General features: G+C 45.2%; 2 non-coding genes across 2 annotated transcripts; one reads left to right on the top strand and one right to left on the bottom strand.

Moving 5' to 3' along the window:
- Nucleotides 1-8,389: 8,389 nt before the first annotated feature.
- On the bottom strand, nt 8,390-8,461 carry trnag-ucc (transfer RNA glycine (anticodon UCC)). Its single transcript has one exon. It is a non-coding gene; the product is annotated as a tRNA-Gly (tRNA).
- A 15,127-nt stretch (nt 8,462-23,588) lies between these two features.
- On the top strand, nt 23,589-23,673 carry trnas-cga (transfer RNA serine (anticodon CGA)). Its single transcript has one exon. It is a non-coding gene; the product is annotated as a tRNA-Ser (tRNA).
- Nucleotides 23,674-24,079: the final 406 nt, after the last annotated feature.

The following is a 24,079-nucleotide window of genomic DNA, read 5'->3' as shown; positions in this document are numbered from 1 at the left end:
GACCGACCCAAAAAACCTGTTCAGTTCCTCAGCCATTTCCTCATCTCCCATTACTAAATCTCCCTTCTCATCCTCTAAAGGACAAATATTTACCTTAGCCACTCTTTTTTGTTTTATGTATTTGTAGAAACCTTTACTATCTGTTTTTATATTCTGAGCAAGTTTACTCTCATAATCTATCTTACTCTTCTGTATAGCTTTTTAAGTAGCTTTCAGTTGCCCCCTAAAGATTTCCCAGTCCTCTAGTCTCCCACTGATCTTTGCTACTTTGTATGTTTTATCCTTCAATTTGATACTCTCCCTTATTTCCTTTGATATCGACGGTCGATTTTCCCTCTTTTTACCGCCCTTCCTTTTTGTTGGTATCTACCTTTGCTGAGCACTGTGAAAAATCACTTGGAAGGTTCTCCACTGTTTCTCAACTGTTTCACAATAAAATATTTGCTCCCAGTCTACCTTAGCTAGTTCTTCTCTCATCCCATTGTAATCTCCTTTGTTTAAGCGCAAAACACTAGTGCTTGATTTTACCTTCTCACCCTCCATCTGTATTTTAAATTCCATCATATTGTGATCGCTCCTTCCGAGAGGTTCCCTAACTATGAGATCCTGAATCAATCCTGTCTCATTACACAGGACCAGATCTAGGACCGCTTGTTCCCTCGTAGGTTCCACCTAGGAAACTATCGCGGATACATTCTATAAACTCCTCCTCAAGGCTGCCTTGACTGACCTGGTTAAACCAATCAACATGTAGATTAAAATCCCCCATGATAACTGCTGTACCATTTCTACATGCATCTGTTATTTCATTGTTTATTGCCTGCCCCACCATAATGTTACTATTTGGTGGCCTATAGATTACTCCTATCAGTGACTTTTTCGCCTTACTATTCCTGATTTCCACCCAAATGTATTCAACCTTATCCTCCATAGCACAGGTGTCACCCCTTACTGTTGCCCGGATGTCATCCTTAAATAACAGAGCTACACCACCTCCCTTACCATCCACTCTGTCCTTCCGAAAGGTTTGATACCCTCGGATATTTAACTCCCAGTCGTGACCATCCTTTAACCATGTTTCAGTAATGGCCACTAAATCATAGTCATTCACGACGATTTGCGCCATCAACTCATTTACCTTATTCTGAATAATACGAGCATTCAGGTAAAGTACACTTATGTTGGCTTTTTTACCTCTGTTCTGAATCTTAACACCTCGATCAGTAACCTCTCCTAAGTTATATTTCCTCTTAACCTTTCTCCTAATTGTCCTTGTCATCGAACCCATATCTTCCTGTAACAACCTGCCGCGTCACTTAACATTAATGTTTTCACTTCCCGTTTTATTTCTTTTAGTATTCGTGGTCCTATTCACTGAGCTCCCCTCAGTCACTGTACCTTGTACTGTCGCCCTTTTTGATTTTTGACTATGGATTCTCTGCCTTACACTTTCCCCATTACTGCCTTTTATTTCTGTCCCTGTTTTACAACCTTCCAACTTCCTGCATCGGTTCCCACCCCCCTGCCACATTCGTTTAAACTCTCCCCAACAGCTCTAGCAAACACCCCCCCCTCCCCCCTCGGGCATCAGTTCCAGTCCTGCCCAGGTGCAGACCGTCCGGTTTGTACTGGTCCCACCTACCCCAGAACCGGTTCCAATGTCCCAGGAATTTGAATCCCTCCCTCTTGCACCATCTCTCGAGCCACGTATTCATCCTCTCTATCCTGACACTCCTACTCTGACTAGCTCGTGGCACTGGTAGCAATCCTGAGATTACTACCTTTGAGGTCCTACTTTTTAGTTTTCCTCCTAGCTCCCTAAATTCAGCTTGTAGGACCTTGTCCCGTTTTTTACCTATATCGTTGGTGCATATGTGCACCACGACAGCTGGCTGTTCACCCTCCCCCCCCCTCCCCCCCAGAATGTCCTGCAGCCGCTCCGAGACATCCTTGACCCTTGCACCAGGGAGGCAACATACCATCCTGGAGTCTCGATTGCGTCCGCAGAGCCGCCTGTCTATTCCCCTTACAATTGAGTCCCCTATCACTATAGCCCTGCCATTCTTCTTCCTGCCCAGCTGCGCAGCAGAGCCAGCCACGGTGCCATGAACCTGGCTGCTGCTGCCTTCCCCTGGTGAGCCATCTCCCTCAACAGTATCCAATGCAGTATATCTGTTGTGCAGGGAGATGACCGCAGAGGACACCTGCACTGCCTTCCTACTCTTGCTCTGTTTTTTGGTCACCCATTTACTATCTCCCTCAGTACCTTCCACCTGCTACTTGTTTCTAGCTTGAAATTAAATGACGACGAAGATAGAATTTTAATCCATTTGTGCACGCAGCATATCTTTTGCGACAGCGCGTCAGGATGGTCGAGCGTTCGAAGTCACTGCGTTCAGGTCACAGTCTCCTCTGGAGGCATGGGTCCGAATCCCACTGCTGATATTAACTTTTCCTCCACGAGGTTACATTTCTCCAGCAAAATGTTCACCCCAGGAAGATCCAATGCCTCCCATTCACCGGGGAAGAGGCGGCCTCAGGACGTGAGAATCCTGCTTAAATTGGCACAGCAAAACCCAACAGGAAAAGATCAGTTACTGACTGGATAATCAGATCTGTGACTCTGGCACTCAGATACAGGGTTCAAAAATAGTAAAAGCACATCAAGTTTGAAATGAAATGACGATGAATATAGAATTTAAATCGCTTTGTGCATTCCACTGAAACAATTTACCATTTCCTCCGAAGCAAAGCTTATTTTATCAAGTCAATGTGCTTCTTAATTCCTGTTAAATTTTGTTTCCTTGCTGATGTAAAATCAAAAGAAAGACTTTTTGTCCCTTGGTTTTATATCGGGATCACTGGGTCAATTTGGTTCTTTCTGGTTTGGTGGCGTCCACTGCGAACAGAACAATAGACATAAGTGAGCAGTCTTTACAAATAGAAGAGTCGAGCACAAGAGCAATGCCGCTATGCAGATTCTTCATAAAATCCTGAAAGAGAAATAGAAAATGTTGGATAACTCGACTGGTATGGCAACATCTGTGGAGAGAGAAAGACAGTTACAGTTCCGAATCCAGTATGAAACTCCCTCCCATTCTCTGTTTCCATCTCCATAGCTGCTGCCAGGCCTGTTAAGGATTTCCAGCATTTTCTGTTTTTATCACGGGATTACACGCCAGCTCTAGGCGGCTGTCATGGGCACGGTGGGCGGAATGGACTCATCCTGATCTGTAACCATTTTATGATTCTCTAAACAAGAGTTAGCAACGGGAAGTATCCAATTGGAGAGTTGCACCCTGGCGTATGTAATCTCCCTCCACAGATGCTACCGGTGCTACTTTCACAGACATGTAGCCGAAGAACACCTCCAGTGGACAAAACAGAAGGAAATTCATCCAGTGGAGGCGACAGAGAAGGATTGTGGAAGAGGTCAACTGAGTCACCTCGACTGTACTGTGGACAGCCGAAGAACTGATGTCAAGGAGCGGTTAAGCTCCAAACATGACCTTCGCCCCTCCCTCCTTTTCCTCCAAACTGCTCCTGAGTTCAGTCAATGGGACCATATCGATCGCACAGATGTTATAAAGTCTTTGCAGGGCTCGGCGGGGGTTTGAACCCGGGACCAATCGCATTTTGCCGATCAGAAGACCTTAAGCGAGAATCATACCCCTAGATCAACGAACAAGCCGGAGATCAGTATTCCGCTGAAACCATCTTACCATTACCTCCCAAGCAAAGCTTATTTTATCAAATCAACTGACTTCTTAATTCCTGTTGAATTTGGTTTGGTTGTTAAAGTAAAATCAAAAGGAACTCCCTTTTGCCCCTTGCTTTCCTTATCGGGATTATTGGGTAAATTTGTTTTTTTCTGGTTTGTTGGCCTCCACAGTGAACAGAACAATAGACAGAAGGGACAAGTCTTTGTAAATAGAAGCGCCGGGCACGAGGGCAATACTGCTCTGGAGATTCTCCATAAAATCCTGAAAGACAAATAGAAATTGCTGGACAAATCGTCTGGTATGGTAACATCTGTGGAGAGAGGAAGAGAGTTACCATTCCGAATTCAGAATGACCCTGTTTCCCATTCTCTGTTTCGCTCAACACAGCTGCTGCCAGGCATGTTGGGATTTTCCAACATTTTCTGTTTGTATCATGGTACTATACGCCAGCTCTAGGCGATTGTCATGGACACGGTGGGCGGAATGGACTCACCCTGATCTGTTACCATTTAATGATTCTCTAAACGAGTGTGAGCAACGTGAAGTATCCAATTGGAGAGTTGCATCCTGGCGACTGGGATCTCTCTCCCCCGCTGTTTACGGTGCAGCCTTCACAGATACTTAGCAGAAGAATCCCTCCAGTGGACAAACAGGAGGAAATTCACCCAGTGGAAGCGGCAGAGGAGGGTTCTGGGCGAGTGCATCAGTGCCTGTCACTGTCTGTAAGTGTGCAATTGTACCAGTCAGTGTCTGTGACTGTGAGTGTATGAAAATGAAATGAAATGAAAATCGCGTATTGTCACAAGTAAGCTTCAAATGAAGTTACTGTGAAAAGCCCCTAGTCGCCACATTCCGGCGCCTGTTCGGGGAGGCTGTCACGTGAATTGAACTGTGCTGCTGGCCTGCCTTGGTGTACTTTCAAAGCCAGCGATTTAGCCCTGTGCTAAACAGCCAAACGCTGATTGGATGTATCAGCGTGTGTAAATGTCTGTGAGTTGTGATTGTAACTGTTAGTATCTGTTAATGCCTGTTAGTGTGTGATTGTAGCTATCAGTGTATTTCAGTGTATGTGAGTTGTGATTGTATCTTTCAGTGTTTGATACTGTGTGTGAAGGTACAATTGTATCTGTCAGTGTGGGTTACTGTCTGTAAGTGTCTGATTGTATCTGTCAGTCTCAGTTCTTATCTGTGAGTGTGATTTACCTGACAGATTGTTACTTTCTGTCAGTCTCTGTTGCTGTCAGTATCTGTCAGTGTCTGAAAATACTGCAAATTGTTATTCGTCCTCTCCACAATGCTCATAATTGAAAACAGACACTTTTCTAATTGTTACAGTGCTCCAGGAGATCCGACACCCAGACTATAGAATTGGTGGATTCTATGGACTACTTCATGCAACATTATTTGTTTGTCTCTGAAATCCATTCTCACTCCTGTACTCGTCCAGATTTCACTTAAAAACATTTCTGCTATTCGTCTTAATTGATCCTCAAGATAAACACTTCCAAATTCTACCAACTCCATTGGGAAATACATGAATATAGATTGTTTAAATTTTACTTACTTCTAACACCTCTCAGTCCTGCCGATCACATTCTATCACCGGTTCTTCATGTTGACCTGTTTCTGCAACACCGACAGTTCATGTGAATCTCCCCCGCTCTGTTGCGGTTCTGTGTCGTGGCCAATCGATGTCAGCACACTCTGGTGGAACGAAGTTCGCAGGTCAGAGTGACACACAACTGATAACAATTGTTTATATTATATTGAACTTGGGACGGCGGGATTTATGAGAACATAATATTTGGTGATGATCTTTTCTTATATTTTGGTTGTGTTGAATCCGTCAACATGTTGTATGTGGGAGTGAGGTGCATTCGCTCTGCCCTTCTCTGGTCCCGTTTGTAAATGGGGGATTCCTGTCACTCTCAGGTAATGAGTGAGAGTGAAAGAGACAATCTCAACCTGACAGTCTTCGTCACTATATGTGCCTGTGGATACGTTGTCAGTGGAACCGCTCCTTGACACCAGTTCTTCGGCTACCCACAGTACAGTTGAGGTTACCGGGATGACTTCTCCCCTAATTCTCTTCAGCCAGCTCTCCAGGATGAACCTCCTCCTGTTTGTAGACGGGAGGGGTTCTTTAGCTACTTGCCTGTAAGAAGATCGCGTATTAAAATTCAATAAAGTAAAGGAGTTGTATCATGTGGTTAATGAGATGCACAATAATCCATTGTACTCTACACACGTGGAATGAAATCCCATCCTCGTCTGTAATGTGTCTGTTGTGTCTCTGTTTGGTCCACTTCATGAGCAAAAAGTAAAAATGCTGTGATTTTTAGCATTTGTTCAAGGGCTTGGAGGGTGGTGAATTCGTCCAACACTGTCCATGTTGATACCACGTTATAAAAAGGTGAGAAAGTTACTTATTTCACTCCCTGCCCTTATTGCGCATAAATCCTGAGTTCGAAATTGCTTCTTCCTCTCAATTTGAAACTCACAAAGTCGCGCAAAAGGTAAGTTCATAAGGTATAGGAGCAGAATTAAGCCATTAGACCGATCGAGTCTGCACGCCATTCTATCATGGCTGAGTTGTTCCTCATCTGCTACCTACAAAGTTACAGATGAAGTGGTCGATTGCAATATCAGCCAGAGCACCTCCTCCCGAGAACACACGTCTTCGGAGCGGGAGTAGGCAATTTAGCCTACTGAGCCTAACACCTTCCATGTGATCCTGGCTTATGCCACCCTGGCCTCAACTCCACCATCCTGCCCGTTCTCCATAACCCATCAACTCATTACCAATAAACATCTCTCTAACCCCTCCTTAACTTTACTCACTCTCCCTGTATGCAACGCACCCTGGGGTAACGAATTCCACAGAATCACAACCCTTTGGGAGAAGTAGTTTTTCCTCAAATCATTTTTAAATTTGCAATCTCTTATTCTTAAACTATGACCTCTCGTTTTAGAATGCCCCATAAGAGGAAGCATCAGCCCCACGTCTACTTTATCCATACCTTTTGGCATCTTATACACCTCAATTAGATAATTGCGCATAGATTCTGAGTGAGAAACTGTTGGCCAGTCTTCCTCAGTTTGAAACTCATGGTGTCGCGCAAAATCATCCGATACAACTATTACTTCGATGGCCGGGATCCGAACCCGGTACAACTGCTTGGAAGAAAGCTGTGCTGACCACTGCACCACCATCGCTGTATTTCCAAATTTGAACACCAGGTGGAATAGATGGAGGCCGATACTTTCCATCTGTTCATGGATGCAAAACGAGTGAAGACACATTAACTTGCGCGCTTGTGGGCCGCGGTAAAGGTGATCGACGGATAATCTATTGTGCTCTGCACACGTGGGTTCGAATCCCATACTCCTCGAAATTGTATCCACTGTTTCCGCGAAATGTGACTCATTTTTCCAAGGTGGATCCACACTCACTGATGTGACAGTCTATTACAAGTTGTCAGGCCAGAATGCATCCAGTTGGGTTAGAGGAGGGAGGAACGGAGGCAGACGTGTTTGGGGCTGAACAGCTCATTGACACCAGTTCTTCTTCGGCTACCCACAGTCTCGGCGAGGTGACCGGGTTGACTTCTCCCACAATTACCTTCTGCTACCTCTCCTGGATTAATTTCATTCTATTTGTCCACTGGAGGAGTGCGTCGGCTGCTTGTCTGTGAGAAGATCGGACATTAATGTTTCATGAAGTAAAGTAGTTGTACCACGTGGTTAAGGGGCTGCACAATAATCCTTTACGCTCTGCGCACGTGGGTTCGAATCCCATCCTCGGCTGAAACGTGTCTGCTGTGTCTCTGTTTGGTCCGTGTCACGAGCATAAAGTAAAAATGCTGTGATGTTTAGCTTTTGTTTAAGGGCTTGGGGGTGGTTAATAGTCGAACACTATTCATGTTGAAATCACATTACAAATAGGTGAGAAAGTTACTTATTTAACTCACTGCTCTAATTGCGCATAAATTCTGATTTGGAAACTGTTTCTTCTCCTCAGTTTGAAACTCACGAAGTCGCGCAAAAGATACGTTCATAAAATATCAGGAGCAGAATTAAGCCATTAGACACATCGAGTCTGCCCCGCCATTCTATCGTGCTGATATGTTCCTCATCTGCTACCGACAATGTTTCAGATGAAGAGGTCGATTGCGCTTTAGCCAGAACACATCCTCTCTGGAAAACAAGACTTCGGAGCTGGAGTAGGCAATTTAGCTTCGTGAGCCGAACACATTTCATGTGATCTTGGCTGATCCCATCCTGGCCTCAACTCCACCGTCTGGCCCGTTCTCCACAACCCTTCAACTCCTCACCAATAAAAATCTCTCTAACACGTCATGAAATTTACTCAGTCTCCTTGCATCCAACACACTCTGGGGTACCGAATTCCACAGACTCACACCCTTTGCGAGAAGTAGTTTTTCCTCCACTCTTTTTTAATTTGCGATCTTTTATTCTAAGGTCACGACCTCTCGTTTTAGAATGCGCCACAAGAGGAGGCATCAGCTCCATGTCTACCTTTCTGGACCTTTTGGCATCTGATACACCTCAGTTAGATAATTACACATACATTCAAGTGAGAAACTGTTGACCAGTTTTTCTCAGTTTGAAACTCACGATGTCAAGACATCCGAGCTAACAATTACTGCGATGGCCGGGAATCGAACCCGAATCAACTGCTTGGAAGGCAACTGTGCTCACCACTATACCACCATCGCTTCATTTCCATCGTTGAACACCAGTTTGAAACGAACGAGGCAGATAATTTCCATCAGTTCATGGATGCAAAACAAATTGAGACGTATTGGCGTCTGAACCTGTGGGACGAAGTGGCTGAGTGATTAAAGCGATGGACTGTTTATCTTTTGTGCTGTGTACACGTGGGTTCGAATCCCGTCCTCGTCGATTTTTCATCCACACATTTTTCGGAAGTGGAATTCAGTTTTCCACGATCGATCTGCAATCACTGATGTGACAATCCTTTCCAGTTTGTCAGGCCAGATTGCATCGAGTTGGATTCAAGGGAGGAATGGAGGCAGACGTGTTTGGGGCTTAGCCGCTCATTGCCACCAGTTCTTCGGCTACCCACAGTGCAGTCGAGGTGATCGGATTGACTTCTCCCATAATTCCCTTCTGACGATTCGACTGGATGAACTCCCTCCTGTTTGGACACTGGAGGGGTTCTTCGGCTACTAGTATGTGAAAGTAGCACCGGAAGCAGCTGTGGAGAGAGATTTCAGTCGCCAGGTTGCAACGCTCCATTTGGATGCGTCACGTCGCTCAGATCTTAGACTCTCAATACCTTGGTGTGAGGAACAGGTAGAGTGGGAATTCGCTCCGTGCTGATTGGTGAAAACTGACCAATGCAGCTTTGAGCAGCTCCTTTATGCCCTGCGGCTTGGAGAAGGGTGGCACTCAGATACAGGACTCTGGCGGGGGTTGAGAAATAGGAAAAGCGTCACTGCGTCGAGGTCCCAAGTTCGATCCTGTTCTGGGTAGTTGTCCGCGTAGAGCTTACACATTCGCCCCGTGTTGGTGTGTTGGCATTTGGAGTATTGCATACAGTTCTGGTCACCGCATTATAGGAAGGACGTGGAGGCTTTGGAGCGGGTGCAGAGGAGATTTACCAGGATGTTGCCTGGTATGGAGGGAAAATCTTATGAGGAAAGGCTGATGGACTTGAGGTTGTTTTCGCTGGAGAGAAGAAGGTTAAGAGGAGACTTAATAGAGGCATACAAAATGATTAGGGGGTTGGATAGGGTGGACAGTGAGAGCCTTCTCCCGCGGATGGAAATGGCTGGCACGAGGGGACATAACTTTAAACTGAGGAGTAAGAGATATAGGACAGAGGTCAGAGGTAGGTTCTTTACGCAAAGAGTAGTGAGGCCGTGGAATGCCCTACCAGCTACAGTAGTGAACTCGCCAACATTGAGGGCATTTAAAAATTTATTGGATAAACATATGGATGATAATGGTATAGTGTAGGTTAGATGGCTTTTGTTTCGGTGCAACATCGTGGGCCGAAGGGCCTGTACTGCGCTGTATTGTTCTATGTTCTATTTTCTATGTTCTATCACCCAAAGATGTGCCAAGTAGGTGGATTGAACACGCTAAATTGCCGCTTAGTTGGAAAAAATGAATTAGGTGCTCTAAATTTATTTTAAAAATAAATAAATGGGAAAAGCAGATCTAACTTGAAATGAAATGGCGTTGAAAATATAATTTAAATCGATTTGTATCTTCTATCGCAACGTGTTCTGATGGTTGGGCGGCCAAAGGCGCTGTGTTAAAGTCGAAGCCTACTCTGGTGCTCTGGGTTCGAATTCCACTCCTGATATGGACTTGTGTTCCACGAGGTTACATTTCTCGAGCAAGATTTTCAAACCTGGGAAGATCTAATACCTCCCATTCAAGGGAAATCCTAGGTCTCAGGACATGCCTAACCTGTTGAGATTTTACAGCATTTTCTCCGTGGTTCCCTATGTTGTAATGCTGTCTCCTTCATTCCTGGGACAAATGTCGGGATGGTAGGTATTTGCTGCAAAGCCAACAGGAACGTGCGTTATGTTTACTTTTGGTGTGAGTGAGAATGTATACAGCAGAGAACAACCTCGAACTAGGGCTAATGGCCCAGCACGGTTCCGCTGCGGTCCTCTGCTCCTTAAACCAGGAGCTACGGCATTACTGCCCTGCGGTAGCCAGACAACTATGCACTTCCTCATTTTTTCTTTCACCAAGAACACACGTTTGAGCACACTGACTCTGGTCAGCATCGTTCAGATATTTTAGTTTCGTGCTGAATGGTTGGTCTGTGAAGGATCTGTGATTTCTTCTGTGCCGTTGTTCTGATGGGAAAGTGGGAGCGACTGGAAACACCTTCACAGGAGGAAGTTCGTGGCGGCAGTTTCACCTCTCTGGGAACATTGATCAACCTGTTACCGATTTCATCAAACTTTGCCTCAAGTCCGATCACAGACAGACTCAACCACGAGGAGAGTGGCGCAGCGGAAGCGTGCTGGGCCCAGTGCATTCTCACTCACACCAAAAGCAAACAAGTCGCTGTCACCCAGCAGCACATCTGCCGTTTTGTTTATTAGTATCAAAGTTTTGCTTTCAGTCCGATCCGCTCCTTGACACCTGTTCTTCAGCTACCCACAGTACAGTCAAGGTGACTCAGTTGACTTCTCCCAGAATGATCTTCTGCGGCATCTGCTGGATGAAATTCCTCCTGGTTGGACACTGGAGGGGTTCTCCGTCTACTCGTCTGTAAAATCAGCATCAGGAGCAGCTGTGGAGAGAGATTCCAGTCGCCAGGTTTCAACTGTCCAATTGGATACCGCACGTTGCTCAGATCTTTGACTCTCAATGCCTTCGTGGGATGAACAGGTAGAGCAGGAATTCGGTCCTTGTTGATTGGAGCAAACTGATCAATGCAGCGATAAAATGCTCCTTAAGCCGCTGCGGCTTGGAGGTGCATGGCACTCAGATACAGGACTCTGGCTATGGTACAAAAATAGTAAAAGAACATTTAGTTTCAAATCAAATGACGATGAAGATAGAATTTAAATCGATTTGTGCACGGAGAAATTCTTCGGCCGCAAAGTGTCAGGATGGCCGAGCGATCTAAGGCGCTGCGTTAAGGTCGCCGTCACCTCTGGAGGCGTGGCTTCGGATACCATTCCAGAGATTGACTTTTCCTCCAAGAGATTACATTTCTCCTGCAAAATGTTCAACTCAAGGAAGATCCAGTACCTCCCATTCAATGGGGAAGTGGTGACCTCAGGACATGAGATTCCTGCTTACATTCGCACAGCAAGACGCAACAGGCAAAAGCCCAGTTAATGACTGCATAATCTGCACATAAACTCTGATTGAGGAATAAATATTGATTCCTCGACTCCGGGGAAAAATCGTCTTCTCTTGTGGGAAAATGTCTGGCTGGTTGGAGTGTTCACATCCGTCCAAGAGGGGAAGTTGGGTGACTCGGTTTCTATTGTGATTCATTGCTCGATAAAGATGTATTTCCTTATTGGCCCCCTGTGAGTTATTACTGAAAATCGTTGTATATCTATATTGCCCCTCTGTGGGGTACTACTGGAAAGCGCTTCGAGTCCAGCATTGACAAAGGGTCAATGCTGGACCAACTTCCTCCTGCTTGGAGATTTTACATCATGTTCTCTGTGGATCTTTGTTTGTGAACTTTACAGTGTTGTAATGCTGTCTCCTTAATTCCTGGGACAAATGTCGGGATGAGACTGCAAGCAAGATTCTGATAGGTATTTGTTGCAAAGTTAACAGAAACGTGCGCTATGTTTACGTTTTTGTCAGTGTGAATGTAACTGCAGAGAATGGCCTCGATTCCTCGACCTCGGTCTAATGGCCCAGCACGCTTCCGCTGCGGCACTCTGCTCCTTAAACCAGGAGCTACAACATTACTGCCCTGCAGTAGCCACACAACTATTCACTTTCTCATTTTTTCTTTCACCAAGAACACGCGTTTGAGCACACTGACTCTGGTCAGCATCGTTCAGATATTTTACTTTCGTGCTGAATGGTTGTTCTGTGAAGGGGATGTGATTTCTTATGTGACGTAGTTCTGATGCGGAAGTGGGGAGTGACTGGAAACACCTTCATGGAAGGAAGTTCGTGGCGGCAGTTTCGCCTCTCTGGGAATATTGATCAACCTGTTACTAATTTCTTTAAACTTTGCCTCAAGTCCAAGCCCAGAGGCATTCAACGAGGTGCAGAGTGGCGCAGCGGAAGCGTGCTGGGCCCATATCCCAGAGGTCGATGGATTGAAACCATTCTCTGCTATTTATACGTTCACTCATACGAAAAGCCAACAGTTTGGTGTCACCCAGCTGTACTTCTGACTATACCTTTATTAGTATCAAAGTTTTGCTTTCAGTCTGATCCGCTCCTTGACACCTGTTTTTCAGCTACCCACAGTACAGTCGTGGTGACTCAGTTGACTTCTCCCAGAATCGTCTGCTGCCGCATCTACTGGATGGAATTTCTCCTGTTTGGACACTGGAGGGCGCCTTCGGCTACTTGTCTGTGAAATCAGCTGTGCAGAGAGATTCCTGTCGCCAGGATGCAACTTTCCTATTGGATCCTTCACGCCGCTTAGATCTTAGACTCTCAATACCTTCGTGTGAGGAACAGGTAGAGCGGGAATTCGGACCTTGTTGATTGGGGCAAACTGATGACTGCAGCAATGAGAAGCTCCTTAACCACCAGCGGCTCGGAATAGGATGGCACTCAGATACAGGCCTCTGGCTGGGGTTCAAAAATCGTAAAAGTACATCTAGTTTGAAATGAAATGACGATGAAGGTGGAATTTAAATCGATTTCTGCACGGAGCATATCTTTTGCCACAACGCGTCAGGATGGCCGAGCGGTCGAAGGTCACAGTCTTCTCTGGTGGCGTGGATCCGAATCCGCCTCCTGATATTGACTTTTCCTCCACGAGGTTACATTTCTCCAGCAAAATGTTCAACCCACGAAGATCAAATGCCTCCCATTCAATGGGGAAGCGGCGATCTCAGCACAAGACATTCCTTCTTAAATTCGCACAGAATGATCCCACAGGTAAAAGCCCAGTGAATGACTGGATAGCCTGTTCAGTGACTCTGGTTGAGGAATTAATAATGATCCCAGGACTCCGGGTAAAATCCTTCTTCCCTTGTTGCATATAGTCTGGCTGGTTGGATTGTCCGCATCCGTCCGAGAGGGGAAGCTGGGCACTCAGTTTCTATTGTGACTTATTCCTCGATAATGTTTTATTTCTTTATTGCTCCCTTGTGACGTATTGCTGGTTATCGTTATATATCTATATTGCCCCTCTGTGTGGTACTACTGGATAATGTTTCGTGTCCAGCTTTGACAAAGTGTCACCTGGACTCCAAACGTTAGCTCTTTTCTCTCCCCATAGATGCTGCCAAAGCAGCTGAGATTTAGAACATAGAACATTAGAGCGCAGTACAGCCCTTCAGCCCTCGATGTTGCGCCGACCAGTGAAACCACTCTAAAGCCCATTTACACTATTCCCTTATCGTCCGTATGTCTATCCAATGACCATTTGAATACCCTTAGTGTTGGCGAGTCCAATGCTGTTGCAGGCAGGGCATTCCACACGCTTACTACTCTCTGAGTAAAGAACCTACCTCTGACGTCTGTCTTATATCAATCTCCCCTGAATTTAAAGCTATGTCCCCTCGTGCTAGACATCACCATCCGAGGAAAAAGGCTCTCACTGTCCACCCTATCCAATCCTCTGATCATCTTGCATGCCTCAATTAAGTCACCTCTTAACCTTCTTCTCTCGAACGAAAACAGCCTCAAGTCCCTCAGCCTTTCCTCATAAGATCTTCCCTCCATACCAGTCAACATTCTGGTAAATCTCCTCTGTACCCTTTCCAATGCTTCCACATCCTTCCTATAAAGCGGTGACCAGAATTGCACGCAGTACTCTAAATGCAGCCGCACCAGAGTTTTGTTCAGCTGCAACATGACCTCATAGCTCCGAAACTCAATCCCTCTACCAATAAAAACTAACACACCGTACGCCTTCTTAACAACCCTCTCAACCTGAGTGGCAACTTTCAGTGATCTATGTACATGGACACCGAGATCTCTCTGCTCATCCACACTGCCAAGAATCTTACCATTAGCCCAGTACTCTGTCTTCCTGTTATTCCTTCCAAAATGAATCACCTTACACTTTTCTGCATTAAACTCCATTTGCAACCTCTCCGCCCAGAGCTGCAGTCATCTATGTACATGTAAAGGTGTTACAGTTAAAAAAAAGCTAACTACAGGGGCATGAGGGAGGAACTGACTAAAATCGACTGGGAGCAGAGCCTAGTGGGAAAGACAGTAGAACAGCAATAACAGGAGTTTCTGGGAGTAATTGAGGACACAGTACAGAGGTTCATCCTAAAGAAAAGAAAGGTTATCAGAGGGGGGGGGGGGGGGGGGATTAGGCAGCCATGGCTGACAAAGGAAGTTAGGGAATGCATCAAAGCAAAAGAGAAAGCCTATAATGTGGCAAAGAGTAGTGGGAAGTCAGAAGATTGGGAAGGCTACAACAACAAACAAAGGATAACAAAGAGAAAAATAAAGAAAGAGAGGATCAAATATGAAGGTAGGCTAGCCAGTAACATTAGGAATGATAGTAAACGTTTCTTTAAATACATTAAAACAAACGGGTGGCAAAAGTAGACATTGGGCCGCTCCAAAATGACGCTGGTAATCTGGTGATGGGAGACAAGGAAATAGCTGAGGAACTAAATAAGTACTTTGCGTCAGTCTTCACAGTAGAAGACATGAGCAATATCCCAACAATTCAGGAGAGTCAGGGGGCAGAGTTGAATATGGTAACCATCACAAAGGAGAAATTGCGAGAGAAACTAAGAGGTCTAAAAATTGATAAATCTCCGGGCCCAGATGGGCGACATCCGAGAGTTCTAAAGGAGATAGCTGAAGAAATAGTGGCGGCATTAGTTATGATCTTTCAAAAGTCACTGGAGTCAGGGAAAGTCCCAGAGGATTGGAAAATCGCTGTTGTAACCCCCGTGTTCAAGAAGGGAACAAGGAAAAAGATGGAAAATTATAGGCCAATTAGCCTAACCTCGGTTGTTGGCAAGATTCTAGAATCCATTGTTAAGGATGAGATTTCTAAATTCTTGGAAGTGCAGGGTCGGATTAGGACAAGTCAGCATGGATTTAGTAAGGGGAGGTCGTGCCTGACAAACGTGTTAGAGTTCTTTGAAGAGATAACAAATAGGTTAGACCAAGGAGAGCCAATGGATGTTCTCTATCTTGACTCCCAAAAGGCCTTTGATACGGTGCCTCACGGGAGACTGCTGAGTAAAATAAGGGCCCATGGTATTCGAGGCAAGGTACTAACATGGATTGACGATTGGCTGTCAGGCACAAGGCAGAGAGTTGGGATAAAAGGTTCTTTTTCGGAATGGCAACCAGTGACGAGTGGTGTCCCGCAGGGTTCAGTGTTGGGACCACAGCTGTTCTCTTTATATATTAACGATCTAGAGGATGGGACTGGGGGCATTCTGGCTAAGTTTGCCGATGATACAAAGATAGGTGGAGGGGCAGGTAGTATGGAGGAGGTGGGGAGGCTGCAGAAAGATTTAGACAGTTTAGGGGAGTGGTCCAAGAAATGGCTGATCAAATTCAACGTGGGCAAGTGCGAGGTCTTGCACTTTGGAAAACAGAATAGAGGCATGGACTATTTTCTAAACGGTGACCAAATTCATAATGCTGAAGTGGAAAGGGACTTGGGAGTCCTAGTCCACGATACTCTAAAGGTAAACTTGCAGGTTGAGTCCGTAATTAAGAAAGCAATTGCAATGTTGTCATTTATCTCAAGAGGCTTGGAATATAAAAGCAGGGATTTACTTCTGAAGCTTTATAAAGCATTAGTTAGGCCCCATTTAGAATACTGTGAGCAATTTTGGGCCCCACACCTCAGGAAGGACATACTGGCACTGGAGCGGTTCCAGCGGAGATTCACACGGATGATCCCAAGAATGGTAGGCCTAACATACGATGAACGTCTGAGGATCCTGGGATTATATTAATTGGAGTTTAGGAGGTTGAGGGGAGATCTAATAGAAACTTACAAGATAATGAATGGCTTAGATGGGGTGGACGTAGGGAAGTAGTTTCCTTTAGCAGGGGAGACTAGGACCCGGGGGCACAGCCTTAGAATAAAAGGGAGTCACTTTAGAACAGAGATTAGGAGAAATTTCTTCAGCCAGAGAGTGGTGGGTCTGTGGAATTCATTGCCACAGAGGGCGGTGGAGGCCGGGACGTTGAGTGTCTTTAAGACAGAAGTTGATAAATTCTTGATTTCTCGAGGAATTAAGGGCTATGGAGAGAGAGCGGGCAAATGGAGTTGAAATCAGCCATGATTGAATGGTGGAGTGGACTCGATGGGCCGAATGGCCTTACTTCCGCTCCTATGTCTTATGGTCTTATGGTCCCTCTGTAACTTGTAACATCCTTCCGCACTATCCACAACTCCACCGACTTTAGTGTCATCTGCAAATTTACTCACCCATCCCTTTTTACAGCATTTTCTCTGTGGTTCCCCATTTTTTACCTTTACAATATTGTAATACTGTCTGCTTCATTCCTGGGACAACTGTCGGGATGCGACTGCAAGCAGGATTCTGATAGGTATTTGCTGTAAAGCAAACAGGAACGTTGTTTCTGTTTGCTTTCTTGTGAGGGCGATTGTAAATAGCAGGGAATACCCTCGATTCTTCGTACTCGGGGTAATGGCCCATCATTCCGCTGCAGCACTCTGCTCCTTAAACCAGGAGCTACGACATTACTGACCTGCGGTTGCCAGTCAACTATTCACTTCCTCAATTTTTCTTTCAACAAGAACTCACGTTTGAGCAGACTGATTCGGGTCAGCATAGTTCACATATTTTACTTTCTTGCTAAATGGTCGTTCTGTGAAGGTGGTGTGGTTTCTTCTGTGACGTTGTTCTGATGAGAAAGTGGGGGAGTGACTGGAGGAACCTTTCTGGAAGGAAGTTCCGGGCGGCAGTCCTCTGGGAACATTGATCAACCCGTGACTGATTTCGTAAAACATTATTTAAAACGTGACTCTCATGGGAGTCGAACCCACGACCATTGAACGTCTCACCACGACAGCAATCAGAAGTCTAACGCGCTATCCGTTGCGCCATAGAGCCACACTTGCAGTAACCGCCCATCCCGACATGGGAATTTCCGATGTTGTCCAACAGGCAGTTCAAAAGTTCAGCAATTTGCACAGTTCAAAGAGTACATTTCAAGAGAACATTATTGTCTGAAATATTTTGGGCCGGCCTGTGGTTGTGAAAAGAGCTCCAGGAATTCTGAACACCGTCGAACACTGAAAGGACATAGACTTGTTGGTGCAACAGGAGAACATATGGCAGACAAGAAATGAAGTGATTAATTTCTGTACGAAGAACACAAGTAGGCAATATAAAATAAAGGATATAATTCCAAAAGTGTGTGCAGGAACAGCGGGAAATGGATGGACAAGTGTATAAATCATTGAAGCAGGTAGAAAAGGTTGAAAGAGCCGTTAATAAAGCAGACGGTATCCTCTGCTTTATTAATAGGGGCACAGAGGACACGATAGAACATATAGAACATAGAACAATACAGCGCAGTACAGGCCCTTCGGCCCACGATGTTGCACCGAAACAAAAACCATCTAACCTACACTATGCCATTATCATCCATATGTTTATCCAATAAACTTTTAAATGCCCTCAATGTTGGCGAGTTCACTACTGTAGCAGGTAGGGCGTTCCACGGCCTCACTACTCTTTGCGTAAAGAACCTACCTCTGACCTCTGTCCTATATCTATTACCCCTCAGTTTAAAGTTATGTCCCCTCGTGCCAGCCATATCCATCCGCGGGAGAAGGCTCTCACTGTCCACCCTATCCAACCCCCTGATCATTTTGTATGCCTCTATTAAGTCTCCTCTTAACCTGCTTCTCTCCAACGAAAACAACCTCAAGTCCATCGGCCTTTCCTCATAAGATTTTCCCTCCATACCAGGCAACATCCTGGTAAATCTCCTCTGCACCCGCTCCAAAGCCTCCACGTCCTTTCTATAATGCGGTGACCAGAACTGTACGCAATACTCCAAATGCGGCCGTACCAGAGTTCTGTACAGCTGCACCATGACCTCCCGACTCCGGAACTCAATCCCTCTACCAATAAAGGCCAACACTCCATAGGCCTTCTTCACAACCCTATCAACCTGGGTGGCAACTTTCAGGGATCTATGTACATGGACACCTAGATCCCTCTGCTCATCCACACTTTCAAGAACTTTACCATTAGCCAAATATTCCGCATTCCTGTTATTCCTTCCAAAGTGAATCACCTCACACTTCTCTACATTAAACTCCATTTGCCACCTCTCAGCCCAGCTCTGCAGCTTATCTATACCCCTCTGTATCCTGCTACATCCTTCCACACTATCGACAACACCACCGACTTTAGTATCGTCTGCAAATTTACTCACCCACCCTGCTGCGCCTTCCTCTAGGTCATTGATAAAAATGACAAACAGCAACGGCCCCAGAACAGATCCTTGTGGTACTCCACTTGTGACTGTACTCCATTCCGAACATATCCCATCAACCACCACCCTCTGTCTTCTTTCAGCTCGCCAATTTCTGATCCACATCTCTCAATCACCCTCAATCCCCAGCCTCCGTATTTTTTGCAATAGCCTACCGTGGGGAACCTTATCAAACGCTTTGCTGAAATCCATATACACCACATCAACTGCTCTACCCTCGTCTACCTGTTCAGTCACCTTCTCAAAGAACTCAATAAGGTTTGTGAGACATGACCTACCCTTCACAAAGCCATGCTGACTATCCCTGATCATATTATTCCTATCTAGATGATTATAAATCTTGTCTCTTATAATCCCCTCCAAGACTTTACCCACTACAGACGTGAGGCTCACCGGTCTATTGTTGCCGGGGTTGTCTCTGCTCCCCTTTTTGAACAAAGGGACCACATTTGCTGTCCTCCAGTCCTCTGGCACTATTCCTGTAGCCAATGATGACATAAAAATCAAAGCCAAAGGTCCAGCAATCTCTTCCCTGGCCTCCCAGAGAATCCTAGGATAAATCCCATCAGGTCCCGGGGACTTATCTATTTTCAGCCTGTCCAGAATTGCCAACACCTCTTCCCTACGTACCTCAATGCCATCTATTCTATTAGCCTGGGGCTCAGCATTCTCCTCCACAACATTATCTTTTTCCTGAGTGAATACTGACGAAAAATATTCATTTAGTATCTCGCCTATCTCTTCAGACTCCACACACAATTTCCCATCCCTGTCCTTGACTGGTCCTACTCTTTCCCTAGTCATTCACTTATTCCTGACATACCTATAGAAAGCTTTTGGGTTTTCCTTGATCATTCCTGCCAGATGACCTCTCTCCCTTTTCAGATTCTGATTGCAGTGTTTGTTGTGAAATATTTTATTGTGAAAACATGTTTTTCCGCTGCCTGAAAGGATGGTAGAGCAAAGACCCTCATAATATTGAAGTATTTAGATGTGCACTTGCCATCCCAGGGCACACAATGCTTTGGGCCAAGTTCTGGAAAATGGGATGAGAATGGTTAGGTGGTTGTTTTTGAGCAGCACAGACGTGATGGGCCGAAGGGCCTTTTCTGTGCTGTATGGTTCTATGACTCTGTAAATGAAATGCAATGTGTGTTTTCAACTGTTTCTCTTGATATTCTGTTGTATTCCCAGGAACAAACAAACTGTGCTGGCCATTCAGCCCCTCGAGACTGTTCCACGCTTTATTTAAATTGAATTAGGGCTCGGCTGCATCTTCACTCCAGCTCCCTTACAGGATTTCAGAAACAATCAGACCAGAGCTGGTTAAAAATATGTGAAATATTCAAAACTATATTATTGACTCTGAGTCTCACTGGCTTGTTCGGCGCGAGTTCCTAATTTCCGTTACCTTTTGTGTGAAGAAACGTCTCTTTACCACATTCAACTCTCATGTTCTGCTTTTCTCATTGTTCTGGAGTGAAGTCCACACTGCAGAAAAACAACCTTCCCTCTGATCCTGTCTCTCGGGCTTTGTATTGAGGGACCGGGTTAGCACAGTAGTCGAAACAGCTGGCTTGTTCTGCAAAACAAAGTCAGCAGCGCGGATTCAATTCCCATTCTGGCCTCCCCGAACAGGTGCCGGAATGTGTCGACTTCACAGTAACTTCAATGAATCCGACTTGTGATAATAAGCGATTATTATTTTTGTTATTTGTCCCATGATGATAATCTAAGTCTGTCTCTGCAATTGCTTTTGTTGCTGGTCACAGGCAGCAGGCGGCTGCAACGTGTGTGACCTGCTCACTGATAGGGAATGCTGCTCCTGAATGCAGTAAATGGGACTAGCTCACGATAAATCGTTCAATGATTCATAAAGATCCCAGAGATGGATAATCAGCGATAATCACATCCAGAGAGACCTGCAATAACCCTCAGAGCAGGAAGGACAACTCATTGTCCTTAGGCCCAAAACCAAAATACTGTGGATGCTGCAAACCCGAAACAAAGACAGAAAATGCTGCAAATATTCAGCTGATCCGGCAGCTTCTGTGGAGAGAGGAACAGGTCGTTCCAATGAAAGGTCAGGATCTGAAATGGTAACTATTTCTCTTTTCACAGATACTACAGATCCGTAAATTATTTCCAGCATTCCCTTGTGATTAGCTCAACATACTCACACACTATAGTTTAGTACGTTAAAGTGTCTGTTCCCTAAAGAAAAATCTAAATTCAAATCTCAGCCGAGCCTTATTCCCTTTGACCATGTGTAAGAATGAGAACTTCCTCCATAACAGCGGGATATCTGTCTTTTGCAAATTCTCCTTCCCTTTCCTGTGGAATATCAACAGGGATTTTAACACAATTGCTGATATCAGCTGACGTTATCCAGTTGTTAAATCTTTCGACCAGAAATTCATCGGATATTCCCCATTTGATTTGAGTCCAGCTCCCAGAGGATCTATTCAGTGTTTTGTTTCAATATAAATTTAGAGTACCCAATTCATTTTTCCAATTAAGGGGCAATCCACCTGCCCTGCACATCTTTGGGTTGTGGGGATGAAACGCACACAAATACGGGGCGAATATGCAAACTCCACACGGACAGTGACCCAGGGCCGGGATCGAAAGTGGGACCTCTGTGCCGTTAGGTATTCTGCAGGTTGTGACTGCGCCGTCTAATGGAGACATGCTCACAGGACTGTGAGAGAGGCTTTCTTTCAGGGGTTAGGCCTCTTTTGATCCATCAACAGCAGCCGGCTGTCTGCAGGGGATCTCGGAATGTCAAGCCCCTCTTCCCAAGGTGGACTTAATCAGGGACAAGATGTTGGTTGAAGAGAGAATCAAATGTCTGAAGATTTGGTCTGAGATTCCTGATGTTTTGTGAAGAGAACAAGGTGGTGGAGCAAGGTGACAATAGCAGGATACAAGTTTGGGATATTATCCAGTCCTCAGGGAACTAAGGAAATTCGGCATGTCCACATTATCTCTTACCCACTTTTACAGATGCACCATTGAAAGCAATCTATCTGGCTGCATCACAGCCTGTTATGGCAACTGCTCGGTCATGACCGCAAGAAAATTCAGAGAGTCGTAAACACCGCCCAGTCCATCACGCGAACCTGCCTCCCCTCCATTGACTCCATCTACACCTTCTGCTGCCTGGGGAAAGCGGGCAGCACAATCAAAGACGCCTCCCACCCGGCTTACTCACTGTTCCAACTTCTTCCAATGGGCAGGAGATACCGAAGTTTGAGATAACGCATGAACAGCTTCTTCTCCGCTGTTAGCGGACTCCTAAACGATCCTCTTATGGACTGACCACATGAACACTACACCCCTGTATGCTTCACCCGATGCCGGTGTTATGGAGTTACATTGTGTAACATGTGTTGCCCTATTATGTATTTTCTTTTATTTCCTTTCCTTTTCATGTACTTAATGATCTGTTGAGCTGCTCGCAGAAGAATACATATCACTGTACCTTGGAGAACGTGACAATATACAAAATAAAATCCAAGGAGACCGTCCGAATATATTAGCCAGAAAACCATGGTCTCTTATCTCATTAAGTTAACTTATGTGTGGCATCTTGTCGAACGCGTTATTGGATATCCAAGTATATTACACCTTTTGGGTCTCCTTTATTTATCCTGGTGATTAACGCCGCAAAGAATTCCAATTAATCTGTCGTCCATGACGTTCCCTTCATAAAGCCGTGCTGAATCTGCTTGATTCTGAGATTCTGATTGAACACCCACACAAACTTTGCCTCCAGCCTGGAGCTCAATGTCTGAAGATAGTGTTTGACTTTCTAATGAAAACGATTGTAGTTTGAACAATTTCCTGTCGTTCCTTTGATTATCTCCAGGCCTGTCGGGAAGTTGCTGGGTGACAGGTACAATATTGCAGTGAGGAAAATGGAAAAGAAAATTGGTGCTATGACGCACCCTTTGTTTGTCTGCAGTTCTTATTGAGCCGGGTTTGTGTTGATTCACTTGGTGAGGATCACTGACTCTATGTGAATGCCGAACAGGCAGAGGATGTGACACATGCCCGTGAGCAGCTAAATTTGAGGATGATGCTCCATGAATCTTCACGGCTAGCAATGTGAAGGACTTTTGCGACATCGAAAATGACCATGTCCGGCAGCTGGAGCTTTCCGTGTATTTTCTGTGATCTGGGAAAAAGGGTATCATCAAAAACAGAACTGAAATGGAAATATTGACAGTGATTATTGACAGGGTGAAAACATCAGCTTCCTCTTTGCAGCGGATGGAAACGGCGTCTGACGTCGAGGAATTTAACGTTGAGTCCATGTGGTAGACCTGCTGCGGTCACTTCACACAGAAATCTGGTGGAACTTCCTGATAACCCAGTCATCACGTGACCACTCGGTCTGCGCAGGTCTCTTTCTGTGTTGTAAGATTCTTCGATTCCATTACTTTAATTTTGACCGAGACTGGGAAGTTATGTATTGGTCCATTCAAAAAACATGAATTTATCGCATATTTCCTTTGCAACTGATATTGTGACACAAAAGTAGAACAGTGCGTTATGGAAGGTGAGATTTTCGTGCAGCTCAAGGCGTTGCCCCAAATCTCATGGTCTTTTTCCATGTTAATTCTACCCTTCCCAGATAAAGACTGGGACACCGTTCATTGCATTACTGGAATACCTGGAGTGCATTTTACAATGCTTTCGACAAGCGAGCGGTCAGCTGCAATGGCCGAGTGGTTAAGGCGTTGGACTCGAAATCCAATGGGGTTTCCCTGCGTAGGTTCGAATCCTACTCGCAGGGGCTATGATCAGAAATCTTTACTCCGTTTGGAGCAATCTGTTTGCAGAACACGATGTCAGTCTAAGTATCAATTTGAAGTTCTTGTTCATTCAATGTATTCGGATTAAATGTCTGTGTCATGACAGAAGAACCTTCCTTTTTCTCATTCTGCTTTCGCTCTGAATTTTCTTATTTGTCAGGATAGTTTCACAACCTCAGTCACGTTCATATTAACTTCACCGGGCACCAGAATTGTGAAAATCGATGGTAACAAAGCTTCAAATTTATTTTTGCCTGTCATTTGTTAGATCTTTTTGTTCTCTTATTTTGAAATTGACCAGCTCGCATAAATTTCTAAATAAATCGGCGCAACAATGGCCGGTAATCGAACGCTGGTTAACCACCGGGAACACGGCGGTGCTCCCCACTA

This window comes from Scyliorhinus torazame, chromosome 24 (genome assembly GCF_047496885.1).
Source record: "Scyliorhinus torazame isolate Kashiwa2021f chromosome 24, sScyTor2.1, whole genome shotgun sequence".
Taxonomy (NCBI): domain Eukaryota; kingdom Metazoa; phylum Chordata; class Chondrichthyes; order Carcharhiniformes; family Scyliorhinidae; genus Scyliorhinus; species Scyliorhinus torazame.
This window is presented reverse-complemented; position numbering and strand designations above follow the sequence as displayed.